At 38.3% G+C, this 24,138-nt stretch overlaps 1 protein-coding gene across 10 annotated transcripts in view; it reads left to right on the forward strand.

The window, feature by feature from the left end:
- LOC137243612 (ecdysone receptor-like) overlaps nucleotides 1-24,138 on the forward strand; it is a 641,164-nt gene that overhangs the window by 86,205 nt on the left and 530,821 nt on the right. The gene's annotated exons all lie outside the window — the stretch shown is intronic.

The following is a 24,138-nucleotide window of genomic DNA, read 5'->3' on the forward strand; positions in this document are numbered from 1 at the left end:
CGCCGTATGGTCTGCGCTCAAGCTCTTCCTAGGCATTTAGTCTGATTGCAGTTGTTATATGTTCTCCGCCACCAGTTTTAAAGGTGGATTGTGCAGAATGACATACATTGCTGCCGTCGAAATTGTTTTCAGGGCTCCCGTTATGCTAGGCATTGATAGCCTGCATAGCCGTCTAATTTTTATACTCAGCGTGCTTTGCACACAGAGTATATTATCTTTGATTGGATAACGGTTGGTTGTACAGGTATAAAGGAATCGAGATAGATATAGATTTCCATATATAAAAATCATCGGTATCGAAACAAATTTTGATTGAGCCATGTCCGTCCATCCGTTAACGCGATAACTTGAGCAAATATTGAGATATCTTTACCAAATTTGGTACGCGAGCTTATCTGGACCCATAATAGATTGGTGTTGAAAATGAGCGAAATCGAATGATAACCACGCCCACTTTTTATATATATAACATTTTGGAAAACACAAAAAACCTGATTATTTCGTAAATAATACACCTAGAATGTTGAAATTTGACATGTGGACTGATATTGAGACTCTTGATAAAAATTTGAAAAAAATTTTTTTAAATGGGCGTGGCACCGCCCACTTGTGATAAAATCAATTTTACAAATATTATTAATCATAAATCAAAAACCGTTAAGCAGAGAGGTTGTCATTACTATAAGGAATGCTTTGACGAAAAATTTATGAAATCGGTTAAGGACAACGCCCACTTTTATATTAACGTTTTTTAAAAGGGTCGTGGACGAAAATAATAAGCTATATCTTAGCGAAAAAAAGCTTTGTATCAATAGAATTTTACTTTCTAAATTTAATTATAACATTAAATTGGAAAACACTAAAATTTTTGAAAATGGGCGTGGCACCGACCCTTTTATGACTAAGAAATTTTCTCTGTTTCGGGAGCCATAACTCGAAGAAAAATTAACATATCCTAATGAAATTGTGTACACATATTTTCCTTATAGCACAAAATATTTCAAGTAAAAATGGACGGGATCGGTTAAAGACCATGGCAACTTAGATATAAAACAAGTTTAAAAGGGTCGTAGACTAGAATAATAAGCGATAACTTAGCAAAAAATAGTTTTGAATCAGTGATATTTCACTTATCAAGTTTTATTGTAAGAGGAAATGGGGAGACATTTTTTTTTAAACGGGCGGTGCCACGTGTTATGTAGAAAAGTAATTTATCTGAAATGAAATGTACAATTGAAGCTCACGCTGAGTATATAATGTTCGGTTACACCCGAACTTAGACACCTTTACTTGTTTGAATCAAGTTTTTTTTTTTTTTTTTTGTGACTGTCCATTAAACTACCCCCACTGTAGTGGGTGGACTAGAAAATCGCTGTAAATACCTAAAGAGAGAGAGGGAGAGAGAGAGAGATATAGGGCGAGCATTCCATTACATTAATAAAGTGCGGTTGCGACTTTCTTCTTTCCCTCTCCCCTACGTTGAGCTTCCACAACAACGTTTTGTCTATTGAATGATTCCAAAAGCAAAAAGTCAGCAAACTTGTACTGAGGTTCCCGCTCGATGAGTGATCTTTTTTTGTTTAAAGCTGAATACAGTAGATATTTTTTACAGTAGATATTTTACAGTAGATATTTTGTCCGGTTTTTATCTCTTATTTATTTTACTTCCTTCTTTTCCTTCATCTCTTTTTGATTGTTAACACTTTGTATGTAAGTTTTTGGGCATATTTTCATATTTTTTATAATATTTTATCATACGTTCGCATGTTTGCAGTTTTTTTTACTTTATTTCAATATTTTTGTTGCTGCATTGCTATTTGCGGTTTGGTAGTGACACAAAATTTGTGCTTTTAGTTGATTGTGGTTGTTCCACTTTTGGCTCAATTTTTTTTTGGCACCTTTGCATTAAACGCAGACCCCATCATCTTCATATAAAAATAATAAAATAACAATTGTCGCTTCGCACGTCGCTTGCTCAAACGACCAGCGTCAAACCACCGCGCCATCGAGGGACGGAGGTAGTCAGTTTGGCTGCGAGAATTCAATCAAAAATTCTTTTGCTGTTATGTATATGACCAACTCAGTCAGTGGGCCAAAGCGTACGGTGTGTGACTGTGTGTGTTAGCTGCCAAAAGGGTGTGCGGAGGTGTTAGGCGAACGCCAGGCAAGCAAGCAGATGAATGCCAGAGTTCGGTTAACTGTATACACGTGATTTAGTTTCAGCGCTTCCGTGTTGTTTTTATTGCTTTTTTTCTTTGTCTTCTCTCATTTTTAGTTTTGTGCTTTGGCTCGTTATACAAGTTGTGCGATAGTTTTGTCTCAGTTATTGCTCGCTCATTCTCTCATACATGAGTATATTCTCATTCATTGTTTACCGTTTTTTCTAAGAAAATGTCAGCCGGTGGTAACAACTGTCCCACAATAAAAATCCCATTGCTGATAAAAGTTGAATGATCTTCCTGTTGTTTTTATTATTAAACAAAACGTTTGTGCTATTATTATTTTACTATTTATGTACATACATACCTATGTACTTATATTTCTAGAATGCTGTTTTGTCAGCTACATATGTATGTATGTATGCATTAGCTTTGTTATGAACTTTGTACAGCTCTTAGCAGAAATGTGTGTCGATTGAGTCGTTGATTTCTTTGCGATTCTCCGCGCTTTTTTGTGAATATAAAGCGGGAAATTCAACGCCTGATTTAAAATTGTAAAATAAAATTAAAGAAAAAAAACTTTTAAAAATAAGCTTTTATTATTGGTTAATAAAATTAACTAAAAAGGTAAAAAATAAATTTACTTTAAAGAAATATAACACTTTATAAGTTCATTGTAACCTTTAACGATAATTACGCTTCTTCGTCTGCGGCAAAAATATTCCATATTGTACATAATTATATATTTTTAACATTAAAACTTTACACCTAAATTATTAAATCTTACAGTTTATATCACAGTCCTAATTGTTCTAATAAAAGCGTGTTAAATTTTGATGGTATAATTAAGAACATTTAGGATCTCCTTTTCTTGCTATCACAATGTAACACGCTTTTATTAGAAAAATTAGGACTGTGATATAAACTGTAAGATTTAATAATTTAGGTGTAAAGTTTTAATGTTAAAAATATATAACTATGTACAATATGGATTTTTTTTGGCGCAGACGAAGAAGCCTAATTATTGTTGAAGGCAGACCTGTAAAGTACTGAGTACATACTTGTACTAGTACCAAACAAGTACAAGTACTCAAGTACTTCAAATCTAAGTACAAAGTATAAGTACAACAGTACTTGTACTTCGAATCCGAAAGTACAAGTAGATATACTTACGAAATACTTTCAAGAACACGAAAGTACTTTTTCTGATAAAATATGTCAGTTTGATTCATAAATGGAAAAGCAAAATATGAGTGAAATTCATATTAGAAAGCATCAAGAAGTAAAACAACATATTAAATAAGTATAAATTGTACAACAGCTAACAATATTAAAGTAGTTTTGTATTTGCCTTCATTAGTACTAGCTTTTCAAACGAAAAGCCCGTCATTTATTGCTTTCTAGGACTATAAACTATGCCTGCTAAGGAAAATAAACGCTCTACTGGGTCGGAGAAAACTGAGGACGTATTCATTTTGAGTGATAGGTCCTTCATAAGAGGATAACTCTGAAGCATATTGAAATCTGTTGATGTATCACTAAAACACCGTAAAACTGTTCTTCAGCCATTTTGTCAAAGTTAGGTGATCGTAAGGGTGCTGGTTGATCCGCTTCAAAACCGTTCAATACTTATCAAAGTACTTCGAAAGTACCTACAAGTACTTTACTTGTACTTCAACAATACTTATACTTGTACTAATTTTTCGAAGTACTGAGGTACTGATACTTGTACTTGTACTGGTACTTTTTCTTTACAGGTCTGGTTGAAGGTTACAATGAACTTATAAAGTGTTATATTTTTATACTCAGCTGAGCAGAGCTCACAGAGTATATTAACTTTGTTCGCATAACGGTAATCCGTAACGGCATAAACTAATCGAGATAGATATAGACTACTATATATCAAAATGATCTGGGCGAAAAAAGAAATTTATTAGCCATGTCCGTTCATCCGTCCGTAAACACGATAACTTGAGTAAATTTTGAGGTATGTATCTTGATGAAGTTTGGTACGTAGGTTCCTGGGCACTCATCTAAGATCGCTATTTAAAATGAACGAAATCGGACTAAAACCACGCCCACTTTTTCGATATCGAAAATTTCGAAAAACCGAAAAAGTACGATAATTCATTACCAAATACGGATAAAGCGATGAAAATTGGTAGGTGGGTTGATCCTATAATGTAGAATAGAAAATTAGTAAAATTTTGGACAACGGGCGGTAATTTGAAAGTTTTGCAAGCTGTAATTTGGCAGTCATTGAAGATATCATGATAAAATTTGGCAAGAGCGTTACTCCTATTCCTATATATGAGCTAAATCAAAATTAGCGAAATCGGATGACGAACACGCCCACTTTAAAAAAAAAAATTTTTGAAGTAAAATTTTAACAAAAAATTGAATATCTTTACAGTAAATAAGTAAATTATGTCAACATGCAACTCCAGTAATAATATGGTGCAGGTTAGGTTAGGTTAGGTTAGGGTGGCTGCCCGAGGGCACACTTAGGCCAGTAATATTAGGCCCGTTGTGATTCTACGAAAAAAAAACACCGTTACCATTCCTCTTCGAACCATTTTGAGGACCTGATGAAAGCTACCAGGTCCTTGACGTCATGCTCCACAACCTGGCTCAGATTATCAAGAAATGGAGCTCCCCGAAAGCGCTTCCGTGCTCCGCTTAGTGCTGGGCACTTGCACCGTGTCCTCCTCCTCATCCTCTTTGCAACTCCTACAGCAACGACGATAAGGCGCTCCTAACCTTTCTGCATGCCTACCTATGAGGCAATGACCCGTTAGTGCCCCCACAAGTGTGGAAATTGTATCCCTTCTTAGGCTGTACACGTGACGGGATCTTTTAGGATCCCATTTAGGCCAGTTTTCTTTCGATGTTCGACACCCCGGTGTTTGTAGCCATCTTTCGTCGGCTTGACGGTAGATGTGCTCTTTTAGCAATAGCATGCATGTGGACAGGGGCATACCTAACCTGCCTGGTTCTACCCTGCCTAGCGAGTTCATCCGCAATGCAGTTTCCCTCGATATCCCTATGTCCAGGGACCCATGTGAGGTGTACATGGTTCTGTTGAGCCATCTCTTGAAGAGATCGGCGACAGTTTAGTGCTAGTTCAGAATTGAACGAGTGGGAGCCCAGAGATTTTATGGCAGCTTGGCTGTCGCTGAAGATAAAAATTTCTTTGCCGACATTGTATGTCCCTATCCTAGCTGCGGCTTCCATTATGGCTGCAACTTCTGCCTGGAATACACTGCAGTGGTCGGGTAGTCTGAATGAGAGCTGGAGGTCAAGGTCCCTTGAGTATACTCCACCTCCTATTCTACCATTTAGCTTGGAGCCGTCCGTGTATATGGAAATGCTGTTGCTCATAGAAAGGCACTTATCCGACTCCGTCCAGTCATCCCTGCTGGGTATGTTTATCGTATAGTTGGTTTCCGCAACTGTTGTGGTCGCACAGCGAGCCGTGCTAGGAGGAAGAAAACTGTATTTGTTTAGTATACTTGAGTGTCCTGTGGTCTTGCTGTTCCAACACGACAACTCCTTTAAACGCAGGGCTGACGTTGCCGCTGCTCGATGACCAACTAGATCCAATGGCAGGATGTCAATAATGACCTGAAGAGCTTCGCTAGGCGTTGTTCTTAGAGCTCCGCTTATGCTTATCATGCTGGATCTGTGGACTTTACCCAAGAAGTTTGGGTTTGACGCCTTGCTCAAGGCTGGCCACCATACGACTACCCCATACAGAAGTATGGGTCTGATAATCGCGGTATAAATCCATCTGCATGTGTTGGGGGTGAGTCCCCATTTTTTGCCAATGGCTATTTTACACGTATATAATGCAATGTACGCTTTCTTTTGTCGCTGAATAACGTTGTCCTTCCAGTTCAGCTTTTTGTCTAAAACTACGCCTAGAAATTTGGCTTTATCTGCCAGGCTTAGGCGCACCCCATTTAGTTCTAGTAGGTTTAACGATGGTATTTTGTATCGTTTGGTATATAAGACAAGCTCTACTTTAATGGAATTGACGCTGAGTCCACATCGGGAAGCCCACAGGGAAACCTCTCGCAATGCTACCTGCATCAAGGCGCATAAAGTTTGAGGGAACTTGCCTTTGTAGACAATCGCTAGGTCATCAGCATATGCCACAACCTTCCCGCTCCCCCAACTAGTATCTCTTAATAGCGAGTTTACAGTTAGGTTCCATAGTAGAGGGGAAAGGGCACCACCCTGGGGCGTGCCCCTTGCGACAAATCGTGTTATATCAACCTTCCCCAGTGAGGAAAGCACTTTCCTTCCCCTGAGCAGTTGATCAATCAGTCCCACTAGTGGTCTATTAACGTGCAGATCAGTTAAAGCATTGTTAACGGCGTCTGGACTTGTATTGTTGAATGTTCCCTCAATGTCTAGGAAGGCCACAAGACAATAATCCTTTTCGAACAAGGATGTTTCTATAGTAGGGACTAGGCTGTGTAGCGCAGTCTCCGCAGATTTACCCTTGGTGTACGCGTGTTGATAGCCCGAAATGAGGTTCCTATCAATGCTTGTAGTGAGAAAATCGCTAACTATTCTCTAGGGTCTTGAGTACGAAGGATGAAAGACTGATGGTCTGTAGTCCTTCGGCTCGTAGTGAGAATCTTTGCCTGCCTTAGGAATGAATATGACCGTGGCGCTCCTCCATGCGCACGGAATATAGTTCAGAGCCAAACAAGCGGTATATATGTGCCGCAGCCAGTTGGCTGATAACTCCAAAGAGTAGATAAGTTGAGCGGGTACAATCCCGTCTGGTCCAGCAGACTTAAAAGGTTTAAAACTTTTAACTGCCCACCTCACCCTCTCCTCAGTGATGGGTATATTCACAGCTTGGTTTACTGCAGGTACTTCCGGTGCGTTGGTCATATTTCCCGGGAAATGTGTGTCCAGGAGAAGCTCTAGGGTTTCCCCTTCTGTGCTGGTCCAGGTACCATTCGGTCTCCGCAGAAAGCTAATAGCTGTTTGCGTCTTAGAAAGCACGCACCGTAGCCTTGATGTGTCAACGACACTATCGACTCCAGTGCAGACATTTCTCCATGAAGTTCTCTTCGTTTGTCTCAGGACTTTTTTGTAGGCCCTTAGTTTGTCCTTCTATTCTAGCCATTGTGACCCGTTATCAAAGAATTTGTCTTTGTTGAACTGTTCTCTATAGGATTTACGAAGTAGATCCAGATCATGGGACCACCAGTGAGGTTTACGCTTACCGCGTGGTTTTGGCAACGGACAAGTCTGTTCTAAGGGATTTGAGAATGCCGATGTGAAGGTTTCTACCAGACCCTCAAGCTCCTCCGTTGATGAGGGGCTTTGTGGGGGCAGTTCTGGTAGTTCGCTTGCTAACAGCTCATTATGTAGTTCCCAGTTTGTATTACGTGGGTTACGTCTCGCAATGGGCTGATCGACGAAGAACTCTAACATTACTTCAATATGCCGGTGGTCTGAAAAGGAATTTTCCTCAAGAACACGCCATTTTTTAACCCACCCAAAAGCGCTTTCGCTACAAATAGTGAGGTCAATAACCTCCTTACGGTTTTTAGTAGTAAAAGTTGGTTCATTACCTACATTGCAAACTACAAGGTTAGTTGTTAAAAGGTACTCAAAAAGTGACTCACCACGAGTGTTTATGTCGGAACTACCCCACTGCACGTGGTGGGCGTTTGCGTCTGTCCCGATTAGCAGATGGCCTTTGCTTGAGTCGGCCACCAGATCCTTTACCGTCTTTTGCGGAGGAGGTTCCTCTGCGTCGTACGGCATGTAAACGGAGGCTAGCGTTAATTGGGTGCCTCCGCTTGCCAAGCTGACCGCTGTAACGTCACCATTGCTACAATTAGGTAAGAGAAATATATTTAGCTCGGACTTTACTAAAATGCAGGTTCTAACTTCATCTGCAGCTCGGATGAGCTTAAACCCAATGGCCCCCAATCCGCAAATCCTTGAGTTGTTCACCCAGGGTTCTTGGATAAGGACCACTTCGACGTCGCCTTTAGAAATGCGACTGATGAGAGCAGCCGAGGCTGCCTTACTTTTGTGTTGGTTTATCTGGAGCAACCTCAGCATGAGCTTGCTCAGACTCCCCTGCCTCCATCACCGTGATGTTGGGATCCTCTCCATCGCTATCCAGCAGAGCATCCTCCATCGACAAATTGCCCAGAGCCCCTGCGCAATTTGACGTGGCGGAAACCAGGCTTTCGGCGTCGGAGGTTTCCGCTTCCACTTCGGGTGCCTCAATATCCGTGTCCAAAGAGGCACTCGAAAGGGATGCGCGCTGTGCGTCCCCACGGTATACGTGAATTACGACTTTGCCGAGGCCGTAAAACACTCTTCCTTTGCTCCGTCTAAGGGGCTCGAGAGCTTCCTTATTCAGGGCTAACACGACCTGTCTCCTAGGTCCTACAGCGTCCTCGACTTGGATGACACTCCAGTCCTGCGTTGGGAGAGCCGGGTTCATCAGTTGCAGCATCCTGAGAATTCTCTCAGGTTCTGCTGGAACTGCTCGAACCCATGCCCTGGCCCTTGGCCGAGCCGAAATGTCCTTCCAGTCGACGATCTCAATAATCGCCCCGGGATAGACTTGTATGGTGCAACAAAATACAAAAATAAAAGAAAATTTCAAAATGGGCGTGGCTCCGCCCTTTTTAATTTAATTTGTCTAGAATACTTTTAATTCCATAAGTCGAACAAAAAATTACCAATCCTTGTAAAATTTGGTAGGGACATAGATTCTATGACGATAACTGTTTTCTGTGAAAATGGGCGAAATCGGTTGAAGCCACGCCCAGTTTTTATACACAGTCGACCGTCTGTACTTCCGCTCGGCCGTTAACACGATAACTTGCGCAAAAAACGATATATCTTAACTAAACTTAGTTCACGTACTGAAGTCACTTTATCTTGGTATAAAATATGGTCGAAATCCGACTATGACCACGCCCAATTTTTCGATATCGAAAATTGCGAAAAATGAAAAAAATGCCATATTCTATACAAAATATGAAAAAAGGGATGAAACATTGTAATTGGATTGGTTTATTGACGAAAAATATAACTTTAGAAAAAACTTTGTAAAATGGGTGTGACACTTTCCATATTAAGTAGAATAAAATGAAAAAGTTCTGCAGGGCGAAATCAAAAGCCATTGGAATCTTGGCAGGAATACTGTTCGTGGTATTACATATATAAATAAATAAGCGGTACCCGACAGATGATGTTCTGTGTCACCCTGGTCCACATTTTGGTCGATATCTCGAAAACGCCTTCACATATACAACTAAGGGCCACTTTAAACCCCTCATTAATACCTTTAATTTGATACCCATATCGTACAAACGCATTCTGGAGTCACCCTTGGTCCACCTTTATGGCGATATCTCGAAAAGGCGACCACCTATAGAACTTTGGCCCACTCCCTTTTAAAATGCTCTTTAATACCTTCCATTTGATACCCATGTCATACAAACACATTCCAGGGTTTCCCTAGGTTCATCTTCCTACATGGTGATTTTCCCTAATTTTGTCCCCAAAGCTCTCAGCTGAGTATGTAATGTTCGGTTACACCCGAACTTAGCCTTCCTTACTTGTTCTACATTCAATTTATTTTTTACTTTTTAGTTAATTTTATTAACCAATAATAAAAGCTTATTTTTAAAAAAGTTTTTTTGTTTAAGTTTATTTACTTTTTAGTTAATTTTAAAAATAAAAAAATAAATGTAGGGCGCGATAACCTCCGAAGAGATCTAAGGCCGAGCTTCTCTTCCAATTTGCGTCGTGCTCTTCTTGATTTTCCCTACAAATTGGCCGGACGGGACCTACATGTTTTATGCCGACTCCGAACGGCATCTGCAAGGCAGATGAGTTTTCACAGAGAGCTTTTCATGGCAGAAATACACCCGGAGCGCTTTCCAAACACTGCCGAGGGGCGACCCCGCTTAGAAAAATTGTCTTCTAATTGAAAAACCTTATTTCTAAAATTTTGATGTTGCTTTGCCCGGGTGTGAACCCAGGGCATACGGTGTGGTAGGCGGAGCACGCTACCATCACACCACGGTGGCCGCCATTTTTATAAGCTTTTATTTAGTTTCACTTTTATTGTCTGTAATGGAATCTTGCAAGTTAAATTTGATACACTTACCGGTGTCCGATTGAGCTGAAATTTTGCACACATGTATAACTCCGATGACAATGCAATATTACTTTGTTAGAATTCGATAAATTAATCGATAACACAGTTATCGGTAAAGATTTGTATTTACTTTGGCATAACAGCCTAAGTCCCATACAAACCCGCCGGTACCTATCCGTGGATTGTGATATTTGGACGTGGTGAATCACGCGTGTCACGCGTGGTGAATCTCAACGCTTGCGAAAAGCGGTGACACAACCCTCTGTTGTATTTCTGTGTATAACCAACATAGCTGAATTTTTAAGGCTGTTTAACTCTGTAATCTTTTCTGTAATTTATTTTGCTTTTGGAAAAATTACCTATTTGAAAAAAGCTGGCTGAAAAATATTGGCATAACAGCTTAAGTTAAATCAAGAATGGAAAATCTTGGAAAATTTGAGCAGATGTGGCAATTTCGCGCGTCCGTTGAACGAAATATTGACAATCTGCTGATCATCGCTAGGAAATTAGCGACATTCCATCAACTAAGCAGCACTTTAGCAATACTACTGTTATTATTTGGCCGCTCAAACACACAAATATTAATTGTGCATTAAATCTAAAATATACAAATACACCATAATAATTTACACGGCCAAAGCCATAATAATTCACACGGGTCATCAATTCTTTCTCTGATTCAAAATCTGAACTACCAGCGCTACCGTCAACAGCTCAGTGTCATCATTGCCAGTAGCGCCAATAACACCAAACTCGTGCCTGACACACAAAAGTCGTTTCACTCAATAGCGCAAGTAAAATGTACTACGCACTCACTACTAAGTAGCGTCAAAAATTCGCTTGGAGTCATTTCGTCAATGAGCTACCATTGAGCTAGCACCGCATTGGCGCTGGCGCCATGCAATTTACATCACTAAAATTGCGCGAATGCCCAGACTCATGACTTCAATACTTATATTTACAATGCTTTAAACTTTAAATACACCTCTGAAGTTGCTGCGCATAAAATGTGTAACTAATAAATTCCAATACGCATTATACGCAGATGTAACTGAAATATGTGTTTTTGTTTCACCCCCTATACTTATATTTAAAGCTTTTCTAAGAACAAGCTTCTATTACTTGTTAATAAAACGAACTAAAAAGTAAAAAATAAAATTAAAGAAAAAAAAACTTTTTTAAAAATAAGCTTTTATTATTTTGGTTAATAAAATTAACTAAAAAGTAAACAATAAATTGACTCTAAAGAAATATAACACTTTATAAGTTCATTGTAAGCTTAAACGATAATTAGGCTTTTTCGTCTGCGACAAAAAAATTCTATATTGTATATAATTATATATTTTTAACATTAAAACTTTACACCTAAATTATTAAATCTTACAGTTTATATCACAGTCCTAATTGTTCTAATGGCATGGAATTACTTTAAATGATTGCATATGTGTATATACATAAAAAAAATATTACAAACTAATTATTTATATAAAATATTCCCCGTCTGAAGAATCAGAAGAGCTTAAGTCTGGGTATAAAGTTTGGCTATTTACCATAGATATGAGATCATCGGTAATTTCAAAGTGATTACAACATTTAGATAAGCGTTTTAACCAGCATCTAATATTAAGCAGCGCATTAAGCATTTTAATTTTTAGTTTGTTCCTTAATTTAGTTTTCAGAACATGCATGCCACTAAAAATTCTTTCAACTTCCGCGTTACTGAGTGGTAATACTAAAAAACTAAATATTAATTCGACAAGTTCTAAAAAAGGAGGTTCGTTTAATACATTTTTATGTTCTCGGACTTCCGACCAAAATTCCATGGTGGAGTGTACGGTTTTCCATTGTATAGTTATAAGTTTTCGGCACTGCAGCTCTATTAATGCTATTTGACTTGAAGAATAACTATACTTCTCTTTTTCAAAGTAAGAAAATACATCTGGCTTTAAAATTTTCAACGAATTTTCAGCAGAAAAAGAATTAATCTTTTGTAGAGAACTCATATTATTAGGTATTAGGTGTTCACAGGAACTATTGAAATTATTTTATTTTAGAAATTTTTAAAAATACATTCGGAGTAAAAAAGGCTAGAAAAAAGTCACGAAGCTAAACCCAAAATTTCGAGGCTAAAGGCTAAATCTAGCCTCGAAAAGGCTAACCTGGCAACACTGCATATGGATACAAGCGACAACGGTCTCTCACGAACTATTCTCGTGTTTGGTCTGCTTTCGTATGAAATTTTAATCAGAGATCTGCTTTGAGTACTAATAAAATTAGTGCACTTAGTCATGAGCCAAAAAATTTTGTCTAAATGTGTACTTAGTCAAGTACAGACAAATACTATGAGTGATTAGCACATAAAATAGAAAATACATACGAGTGCCCCGTAACACATATGTCTCATACATATATGCCATTGTTGAGTATAAACTGATGTCATAGTCGCTTTAACTTAGTAGCACTTTGATTTCGTGTGTAATACACTGTATACTTCGTTTATCATAGTTTTTACTTTGGCGCTGTATTCATTTTAGTTTCGTGTACATGGTTGTGTTGCTAGCGTCAGAACAATGATATGACTTTATTCATTTTATTGCACTATTAGTCTTACTTATTCCAATTAGTGTTTTCGTATAACACAGTTGACTTTCTTGCTCAATAAGCCAATCATGGCGAAATGGTACAAGGTGGCAGCATGGGACAGCTGATTATAAACTTTTTTGTATTTGATTTGATACATCCACTTCCGGCGCAGTACGATTTTGACATTTGTCCATCGAATTTACAAAAACAAAGTACATGGAATTTTTGTTTATGTTTTTAGTATGTAACCATGCTGCCACCTTGTATCGTTCCGCCATGAAGTCAATTGAGTACTGAACTGCTTCGTGGCTTATGGGCGGTTATTCATTTTACGAAGCATGCCTATGTAAATGTGTGTTAGTGGATATAAGTGCTTCATATTCTTTGTTTGCATACGCACTAATACTCATTTCTTGGTTAGTCCCCTAATAACCTTAAAAGATGAATAATTGCAGCTCACTGATTTTAATTGAAATCCGAGGCAAAAGTTTGATTCAATGGGTAAATTTCAAAGCGCAACTGCTAGCTCAGCTAATCAGTTATCAGCTGAAATAAATAAATTGTGCTTTTGAAACGACACGTTGAGCCAACTGTCAAAAACCAATCGATAAAAACGTTGAGTGAATGGAGCGGACAATTTTTATGCTCACTAATTTGTCGTAAAGTTGCAACTGTGCGTTCCAAGAAGTTATCACTAATCAACTTCGGCAGCAGTTGTGCTTTTGGAATGCGCCCCATGCTTTGTTCAACTCATTCAAATGAATTTGTATATATATGCATACACATGTTCACGTGTTCTTGCAACAACAAAACGTTACACACATACATACAATGAATACACACATTTTCGAGAAAACGTATCGTATGTGTTTGCCAAAAGTGGCTTCACTTCGGATATCAGCATCTTCGCTAACGCGGTGTCAGGATGAAAAAGACTCTCAACCAAATTGCGGATACGAATCGCTACGTGTAAATAACCTTGACTGAGTATGAGTACACGATTTTTTGGATCATGATCCGAATATATTGGGGCATATTCATAACTGAAATAAAATGTGACTAAGTTAGTTGAAGCATTTTTGACAGTGAGCACATATAAAATTGTGTCAAACGGTGTTAACTAACTTAAAATCATATTTTGTTGTGACTTTGCCTATGTCGCGTTCAGTTTACAACTACTCATTGCAGATCTCTGCTCTGTGGGTTAAATCTGTTTTAAAATAAAATTCCAACTTTCGCTTAGCTAAAATTCCATAGCCAAAAATCTGTAAAACAAAATCAAGTGCGCAGAAAAGTATGCAGCATTTAGCGATAAAAGCCTAACTTCTACGTTCGTTGTATACACAAACAAAGCGAAGTTACCTTCGTTCTTGAGCCGCTGTAGGTTATTCACCATCCCTCTAAACAAAGATGGAAGTAAGTGTGGGTTTCACCACGTGGTAAGAAAATTGTCTCATATAAAATGGCATGGTGAATCCCATACCCGCGTAGTAATGGCATGGAATTGCTACAGCGGTTTGTGTCCGTGGTTCTCGCAGTTCGTTAATATGCAATATAAATACCTATGGTTACAAGCAACAATCGCCTAAGTCTCAGACTCCACGGATACATACCGCTGTAGCTAGGCCGGGTTTGTCTGGGACTTAGGCTATTATTGCTTGTGAGCACAAATCTTTACCGTTAACTCTGTTATCGATTAATTCATCGAATTCTCGCAAAGTCATATTGCATTGTCATCGGAGTTATACATGCGTGCAAAATTTCAGCTCAATCGGACACCGGGAAGTGTATCAAATTTAACTTGCAATATTTGATTTCAGACAACAGCCAAGTGAAACTAAATAAAAGCTTATAATAAAAGATTTCATTTACCTTTCTGTTCGTGTCTTTGGATTTTAGTTGTGTCTTACGAGGGGCAATTTTTACAGCGTGAATATATTAAGCGCTATAACCCGCTGGAACTTCGATCGACCCGTTTCCATCTCTACTGATAGTTATTAGCTAAGTGCAATTGGGTTTGCTTAATTGATTCATCTATTTGCCCCGAAGATGATTGAACTTGCGAGGGTATCTGGTGAACTAATGACATCGCAAAACTTAGTATCGTGATTCTCTTAATACAAACTCCTACCTAAAGCGGGAGTCATTGGTGCCGTATGTCGAATCGCTGTAGTCGTATCCCTAACGTAATCAGCTCTTTATCGTTACGACGGTAAACCAAAAACCAATTGGTTGGCTACGATACGGTTACGACCTTAGCGGCACCAATAATCGATTGCATTGATTCCCATAAGGTTGGTCGAATCAGCTGTTATAAGGTTACCGATACGGTTACCGATAATTCACCAATGTCTGCAGCTTAAAGAGCAATTTTATTCAAAGAAATATTTAAAATGTATATCCTCTTTAATTAGCACACTAAAGAACACATTCTTTCAGTTCGACAAGAAGAAATGCTACCTATGCCTTTTAGGAGGTACTGCTGAAGCTGCAGAGACCAGTTGACCCAGAAATCAATGACAAAGCCCTTTTGAGTAGTACAATACTAACTGTTTCAATGATAAGTTTTTTTCCAAATGCTGCTAATGTGGTGGTGCATTTTATTACATTCGTTCAAGAAGCGTGAAAAGCAACTTTTGGCATCGCAATGGGTCTTCTATTACTTGATCTATATATTGTTAGTATCATTGCATAAAAATATTTAAAATGTTATCGAAATCTAAAACTTTTCACTCACGAGTCAAACTTTGTAGTCCTTGAGCATCTACAAAATATAAAGTTAAAGCTTCACTTAAAGAAATAAATTTTAGCTATCTTCAGAAGGGGAATACCTTTTTACATAATAAACTAGTATGGAGGAGTTGTGTTAAGCAAAAAACACCGAATACCTAAACAGAACTTGGAAAATATTTGATATTTGTTCTCTCCATCCATTGCTGGTGAGGTTAAATCTGTATAAGTTTACTTACTTTACATATCAATTCTATTGTCAATCTGATGATTGTTTTCTCAGGAGATTCAGAATTAAAAATGTTAGGCTGAATCATCGATGGTTTAACTAATTGCCAATATGCGCGAAGATCCGCAATACCTTGAAGGGCTTTGGCCCCTGCTTTTGTATGAGTGTAATCCCCCTCCGAAATAGCACAGAACTGTACTAGTACTAGTTCTATTTCTGTCCCCACACAGTAGTTTCAATGACACTTAACATTTTGATATTCCACTAAAAGGCCATTGCTCGCCTTCGCAGACCCGGTTGCAAAATTTTCACAGTCTTTGATTAATTGCTTTAAATACAATATAATTCAGACTTCAGCTCTGTTGGTGGAAATGTGAATACGAACTATGCCGCTCTTCATACGATTAGAACCAGTTCGGAAGCAGTCATTGAAACTGTATTCGGTACAACGTCATAACAAATGTTTTTTTTTCGGAATGCTCATTTCAAGCTTCATAGCTTAGAGGTCAGCCATCCGTGAAAATGATCTTAAGTATTCACGTTCTCGAATTAGCTCCACTCCCTAATTTTTTTGGAAAGCAATATTTTCGTAATCCATCTGACATAAACTTTCGTTCGTTTTTTCGGATGTCACACGAGGCACAGTTTTATTAAGTAAATTATGAAGGTCGGGAGTATCACACACCTTAATTGCCGACGTAGAAGTGATTATTTTTTGAAGAGTTCCCAGAGACTCAACATTGGAACTGACATTAGACCAGCCAGTGAACGATGCACAGGGTCCCCTAAAAGAAAAGCCCGTTGTAATACCCTTCGCCTACTAATATTGAAGCCACGTGTTCAAATCATACAGCGCCTGTAGGTGGCCTGAGAAACTCTAGCTTTACTTCATTTAGTAGAATGGACTTAATTTGTAAGCTGGAACCTTTGAGACTATAACATAGAGTATATGGCAATATATAGAAGAAAGCAAAGGCAACCTCTCCTGCAAAAAGGGTTTCACCCAGAAGAAAGGCTTACCAAATGATGTATATCTGAACACTGCAAAGACGAGCACATTGCCAAGAATGAGACAAATTTCTTTCGGTTCTTCTTTCTTGGAGCGACTTAGACGATAAAGCTGTGCGCTTTAGCTCTAAATAGCATCTTATCATGCAGATTCATGGCTATTCGATTTAGCCTAATGGGCAATCCTTTTATTCTCAGATGTGTTAGCAAAGTTTCTCCATCCTGTATCACTAAGATTACATTTAAGAGAATGGTAGGTAGTTACAGAATACGGTATCTCAAAATGTATGCTGGCATCCTGAATCACCAGACATGTTGAAACAAAGCCTGAGGTAACCCTAAATTATATAATTCTTACTTCTTTTCGCCACATTTTTTCATTTCATAATCCAATACACCGTGTCGAGCAGCTACTTATCACAAGATCAAGCCAACTTTCGACTTCGCAAATTTTATACATATTCCAGAATTTATATGCTTTTTTATTTTGTTTTGCTTCTCGCCCCCATGAAATGCAAAAGTATGCGCATAAATTATTAAAAACAAAAAACATAAAAAGCCTACAAACACACTGACTCTGAAGCGAAGATACGACGCTATAGAATAAACTGGTCTAAACATAAGTACTAATTCAGACAAGTCAACAATTGCTTTCAAACTCGTTCGGACATACATAGCTAGATCAACAGAGAGGGAATGAATGCATGGCGAATCCATACAGGGTGATAGCAAGGTCAATTCAACCCAATTCGGCGCAAAAGACAATGTAAACTGCAAAGAAAATTTGCCTCAATTTCCTTTAAGTGACATAGCGCGGTACAAAGGCATTGCATGGTAAATATCAAGTAGAAGCAATCAGCTGATGGAATAACAGCACCTTGTGCTGAATTCGCCTTGGGTGATAGCAAAGCGCGATGATAATCACGTTCGCGCACTTTTGATTGTCATATCAAAAGATAGTATGAGTTCATATACAAGGCGAATTTAGTACGATAATGGCATACCACCAGCTGATTGCTGGTACCAAAGGTGTCGGAAAATCGATGTAACATAAATTTTATTTTAATTTGATATTGTGTTATAAGACAAATTCGGTCTGAACTCGCATCTCTATCACCTAGTTAAGATTTGCCTTGGCTTAATGTGTTATTTCGTTTCATTGACATTTAAATAACTAGAATTTGCTGTGAAAACAATCAGCTGTTGTTATGCTGTTACCTCCTATTAAATGCGCCTTGGTTGTCACTCTGCACTATTAATTCACACTGAACTTTAGTGAATATTGCCCTGAATAGAAAACGCAAGTAGTTATGTACAGGCACAACAGTCACAACAGACTTTGCTCCATTGTAAATGGTAACAATTGCGATCTGTCAAACCTTTTGAATAGTGTGTTCAATATGCCGGCGCATACGGTTCGCTAGTTGAAACGAGTAACAGTGAAATACGCCGATAAGCTGTTCATTATTTTGGCAGCACTTGTTGTGACACGCAATGGTTGACTAGTCTGAAGTAGCACTAAGTTACCGCCAAAACTTGGCGCATTTATTAAATTTTACACTCGTTCTACTGGCATGAAACGATTTTGGGGGCATGTGAGGAATCCAAATTTGACGTGATGCCAGTTGATGCAGCAGCGCAATCAACGCTTTTGCTTGTGCAAGTGTAACATGCAGCGGTAATAGGAGGGGAGGAGATTATTTGATTTAGACTAGATTGTTGCATACGAAACGATGCGAAAAATGCGACGAGACGTGACGACACGACAACCAAATGTGTGCGAGCGAGTTGAGCGACTACAGAATGGATGAAAATGAAATTAAATTCAACAAAATAAAAAAAAATTAAAATGCTGCAATGCAACACAAAAAACAAATTGAATGCAAAAAAAATTTTATTTAAGCACAAATTCACATGCAGCAAAAGCCATCTATTACAAATGAAAGCGACAATGAAGTTGGCTGTGAATGTGGTGGAAAGGGAGGGCATTAGCGCTGACATTCAGCACTCAGTTAAATCTCTTGGTGTATTTAGACTTTGGGAGCGTTAAAGTTGGACGCTTTTAGTACATATTTTTCTCATATTTTTTCTTTTTTTTAACATGTTCGGCTGGTTGGCTGTTGCGCAAGTTCAGTGTTTTTTTTGTTTTTGGTGGTGTTCACATCATTGTAATTGCTGGCGTAATTTCTGTTGCCGTTTTTGTATTTGGGTATCCAACTTCCGTTTGCAATTTCAATTTCAATTTAAGTGTTTTTTCATTCGCTTCTATTCTTAGCTTCTAAAATTGCTTTTTATTTTTACATTTTACCACATTTTTATTGTTTGACGACGAAAATAAGCAACCAAAAAAATAAAAAAGCAAGAACTCGAAACAAAATTTGCTGTAAAGAGAGTGGATATTTTTGTAAAATGAATAGAAAAATACCAAAAATTGATTTCGTGCACAAAAATTGCTAACGAACCTCATACAGTCACTTATAGACAAAATGGGACCGAACAAGGCGAATCCACGGAATCGGTACAAGGTGGTCTTACGTCATCAGCTGATTGCTTGTTCTTGTAATTATCCAAGCAAAATTTTTCGGTAAAACGAAATCGACGCTATTTTTCCTTTAATTAGACATTCCGCTTTGCGGCGAATTGGGTTAAATTCGATTTCCTAGCACTTTTTATAGTTTCACCTTAGGCAAAGCAAGTTGATGGCAAAACGAATCAGGCCCAAGTTCGAAGTACAACAGAATGTCAAATTAAGCGAAAATTTGTGTTGTTTTGTAGCATCCAAGGCGAATTATATAAAGTGATGACAAAGCGAATTCAACCCAATTCGCCATGCAGAAGTATGTCAAGTAAAAAAAAAATTAACAATGCTTTCGACTAACTGACATCTTGTTATACCCAAGCGTTGTATGGAAAATATCAAGAAGAAGCAATCAGCTGATGGTAAAGGACCACCTTGTGCTGAATCCGCCTACCAGATTTCGCTAGGAAAATCGTTGTACTAAATTCGCACCATGAATCTGATGAAAAGAAAATCCATCAAAGTGAGCAAGAAAAGTCATGCCATTAAATCTGAGAAAAGCAGCTCCCCAATTAGTATCATACATTCTCCACTATGAAACCTTTTAGTGATCAGCTAACATCCAACACTTGAAATCACTGGTTGTCAAATCATAGCTTACGCTTATAGCAAGACTTAACGACAACCTCTATGTGTGCTACCACAGATCACATTGGGGGAATGGTTACGTCAAGGTGGTCTCAAAGTGAGTCCTGTCACCTGTAATTACAAAGATTCATATTTACGGCAACACAGTAGATCCTGCCAGTGATCTTGCTACACTGCCCAGCCCACCTCTCCCGAAAACTTTTCCTCCCCTAATAACTCCTTAAAGACTTGAATGGAAGCACGTTTTAGCTTTAGACCGAAAGTCTACGGTCCTCGTCACAGATGATTTTAAAATAAATAGAAAGGCAAAAGGTCACCCGCTTTCCTCAAGCAAGCCAAGGTAGAATCTACCAGACTGGCCTAATAGCCATGAAGGAGGCAGCTTTATGGCTAATATCTTAATAGCCAACGTTATTGTCGATTTACTATGACGGTTGAGGGCCAACAATTTAAGTCCAATAATACTTCATCGCAGGTAGCAATCGAAAACACGAAATCGCCTAACCACATAGTTTGTGGTTTATGGCTTACATGAGGTACCTTTTTAGAGTTGGCATTTCCGGTCAATTTTAGTCTGCGACTATGTCAACATATCGATATTTTTTGAAGAATCAGAGTGATTGAAAAAAAAGAATTTAATTTAAACTAATTGGAAACTGTACCGAAGTGCGGAGACTTGCTGGCGTCCATAGGACATCTGAGGGTCTCTTTTGCTCGTCCGTGAGCACAGCAATGTCGAGAGAAACGAAATTGCAGTACGACTGCCATTGGCCTAAGTTATTATTGTTTGAGCGATAAAAACACTCGCCCAAGGCTTTATGAAAATTTGGTTGCGTAAACTGTGAAGGCATAACGATTTATATACGCTTGTAAGGCTCTTGATGCCCTTAACATGAAAGAATTCGAGAAATGCACTGTCAGAATAACGATTGTAAGGCTTCAGGGTCTTTATGACCATGTTTGGATATAAACCTTTCCCAAACTTAACAAATCTGCGATTTATGACTTATTCACCGGACATAATGCTATCGCTACGAAACTTCTATAATGGTGTACAAATAAGCTCTTGTATCTTGCGTGGGTTAGGCATGTGGATCATTCGCTCTTGCTTGAATTCATATGGGATAGCGGGGAAATTGGCAGGTATTAACTAAGAAGAGTCTGGTTGGACGAATTTGTCTCAACCAGGTATTCACAATGAACAAAAATATATGGACCTCTTTAACTTCCAACCACATAACTCACCTCAAACAAGTTCAGCTTATTTGACTTTTCTCGAAAAATATTGTGTACCATTTAGACTATTAATAACTGTAAACCCTAAGGCTTATACAATTTCCGCAAATGTAACAGCTAGGTCAAATATTAGTGACGATTAATTTAACAGCAGGAAATTGAAAAAATTTAATACAAATGATAATTTGAAACAGTTCACCTGTGCATGACCATTAACTGTTTTGAAATGCGCTGAGGCAAATGGCTGTGAAAAATACAGTGTTGGAAACATGTTGATTAATTAAGTTTAGTTAATGTTGAAAAATTGTTGGACTAGTTTTCCTTTCCTAATATTTTTTCCGAAAATAATTGATTCAAAATCTTTTTACCACGATATTCCCATAACAACACATGAAAAATTCCATACAAAAAACGCTCAAGAAATGCTGAAGAGAAATCTCGTTTGTCAAATAGTATCCACCTCTCAAGAAAACTCATACGCTTTTTGATACCTTTTTCTAAAGATAGAGCCCAGGCTTCGCCAAAAAATATATGCGTGTCTCAATATTCTATAGCAACGACCCAGAAAGAACACAGTCGATTAAATACGAGGGATAACCGTGATTGTATATATGCGATTTTTGAATGGAATTCGGAATTCTATTTAAGCTCTAGTGTTCCCTTTCTCTTGTTTAGTTTATTGCCTTTGACCTAAGTGTATTTTGAATTCGAATATGTTAATATCAACAAAGTGACGCCTTTTTGCAGAGATAAAAGAAATGTCAAAATTACTCAGCTGCTACTATTTTTCACACAAGAAATATATACCAAACTTTTCTTGAGCGTTTTGTTTTGATGTGGATACCGCGCTTTAATCTGCAAAATTCTAAAATGAGCATAAACACTATATCTGTGGCAGTTTGAAATACAACCTAACTCGATTTAAGATAATGGTGATAATCATTGAGACTAGCTATATAGAGGTAGGGTCATCAATATATAATATTGGAGGACCTCTAACGGATTCCAATTGCCTCAGATATCAAGCAGCAAAGATTAAAGTGTGGATCACTAACAGATGCTTTTAGTCATCTAACAACAGATATCCTTATCGGGACCCTAACCCAAAACCTGAAGCGACATTATAGAAATTTCGAAGATCTACTGAAAAGAGTTTGGTTGAACGGATTACGGTTAATCATAAGCTTTGAGCGAAAGCTAGTTACGGCAGTTTCAGGCTGGGCACATTATTAGGAAAATTTCTTATGCAGTTAAGAAATCCAATAACGATAAATTCTGTCTTTGAACAGGAAATAAATTAGAGAATGTATTGAAAACACATGAGTTGGTCCTGAAGCTCATACCTGAAACGTTTTTAGAGGGGATATTTAATTGTTTAGTCTACAAATTAAATAATTTCAAGAAGTGACAACTGTTACGGTTCTAAACTTTAAAATGAGAGCTCAACCTAGGAATGATTACAAATGTGTATTAGATAGGCGGACGTCAGGAAGTGCTCAGAAAGGAGTTTAAGTGAAATGCCCAGAAGGAGCCGACTGAAGTGCCTAGCAGGGAATGCGTTGGACTAAAACCAACCGACTCAATAATGTCCATCAAAGGGTTTGCACTCTTATCGTGGACTATCAATACATATTTGATGTATATACTAAGTAGACATTTTTAAATTCCATTTGGCGAGTCGCAGGCATCAGTGCGCTGTTGTTTTTGTTGTTGTTGTAGCGATAACGGCACTCCCCGAAGGCCTTGGGGAGTGTTATCGAGTTCATGGGGCCTTCTAGGCCATACCGCCCTCCCACCCCCTACATTAATGAGGAGTTCGGGGTCCCCAGAGCCTCGGCTGTTAATCAAACCGGATTCGCCACGTATAGGTGAGGTTGACAATTGGGTTTGGAGAAGCTATATATTGCGCCGGCAACCTGAAAGGATTGCGCTACACAACCCCTTGAATCTATTTGGTATTTTAGTCGCCTCTTGACAGGCATACCTACCGCGGGTATATTCTAACCCCCTAACGCGCTGGGGGTGCATTAGTACACTCGCAGTGTCTATCGATTTTGAATCAACATATGCATGTTTACTGTAGAAGATATCTTTCAACTTTGATCAGCTTGCAAAATTTTCGCACTCGTGGAAAAATTTTGATGCGATGACCCAGATATAATCGGTTCGTTTAATCACTTATCACTTTTGATGGCGTTTCCCACTCCAATGAACTGTGATGACCTTACAAAGATCAATCCTAGGGTGTCATATAGACTCTGCAATTTGGCAGTACATAGGTAGATCCCCTCAGTTGAGACTTATTGATAGCTTATGCATTATGCAAAAGATCAAATTTATCATTGTTAGAGTACAAGAATTTGATTTAAAAAGAAAAAAATAATAAAAAAAAAAATTTTTAAGTTTAACGGTTTTATTGAAAACAATACTTACATGAAATAATAAAAATACGAAAAGCTAGAAAATAATTAGGTAAATATGAGCCAAATCGGGCATCATAGGTCGCTTTCTATTCATGTATGTATTATGTGTTCCAAATATGGACCAAATCAAATCGGACCACAAATACGATTTTTGTGAATATCTCGATCCATGCGCCACCTAGCGGCGATTTTTTTCACAGGTAGATTTCTATTCTTGCATGTATTATGTGTTCCAAATATGAGCCAAATCGGACCACAAATGCGAATTTTGTGAATAGCTCGATCCATGCGCCACCTAGCGGCGATTTTTTTCACAGGTCGATTTCTATTCTTGCATGTATTGTGTTCCAAATATGAGCCAAATCGGACCGCAAATGCGAATTTTGTGAATATCTCGATCCACGCGCCACCTAGCGGCGATTTTTTTCTTATTATTGCATTGTCAT

This window comes from Eurosta solidaginis, chromosome 3 (assembly GCF_040869045.1).
Source record: "Eurosta solidaginis isolate ZX-2024a chromosome 3, ASM4086904v1, whole genome shotgun sequence".
Classification (NCBI taxonomy): Eukaryota; Metazoa; Arthropoda; class Insecta; order Diptera; family Tephritidae; genus Eurosta; species Eurosta solidaginis.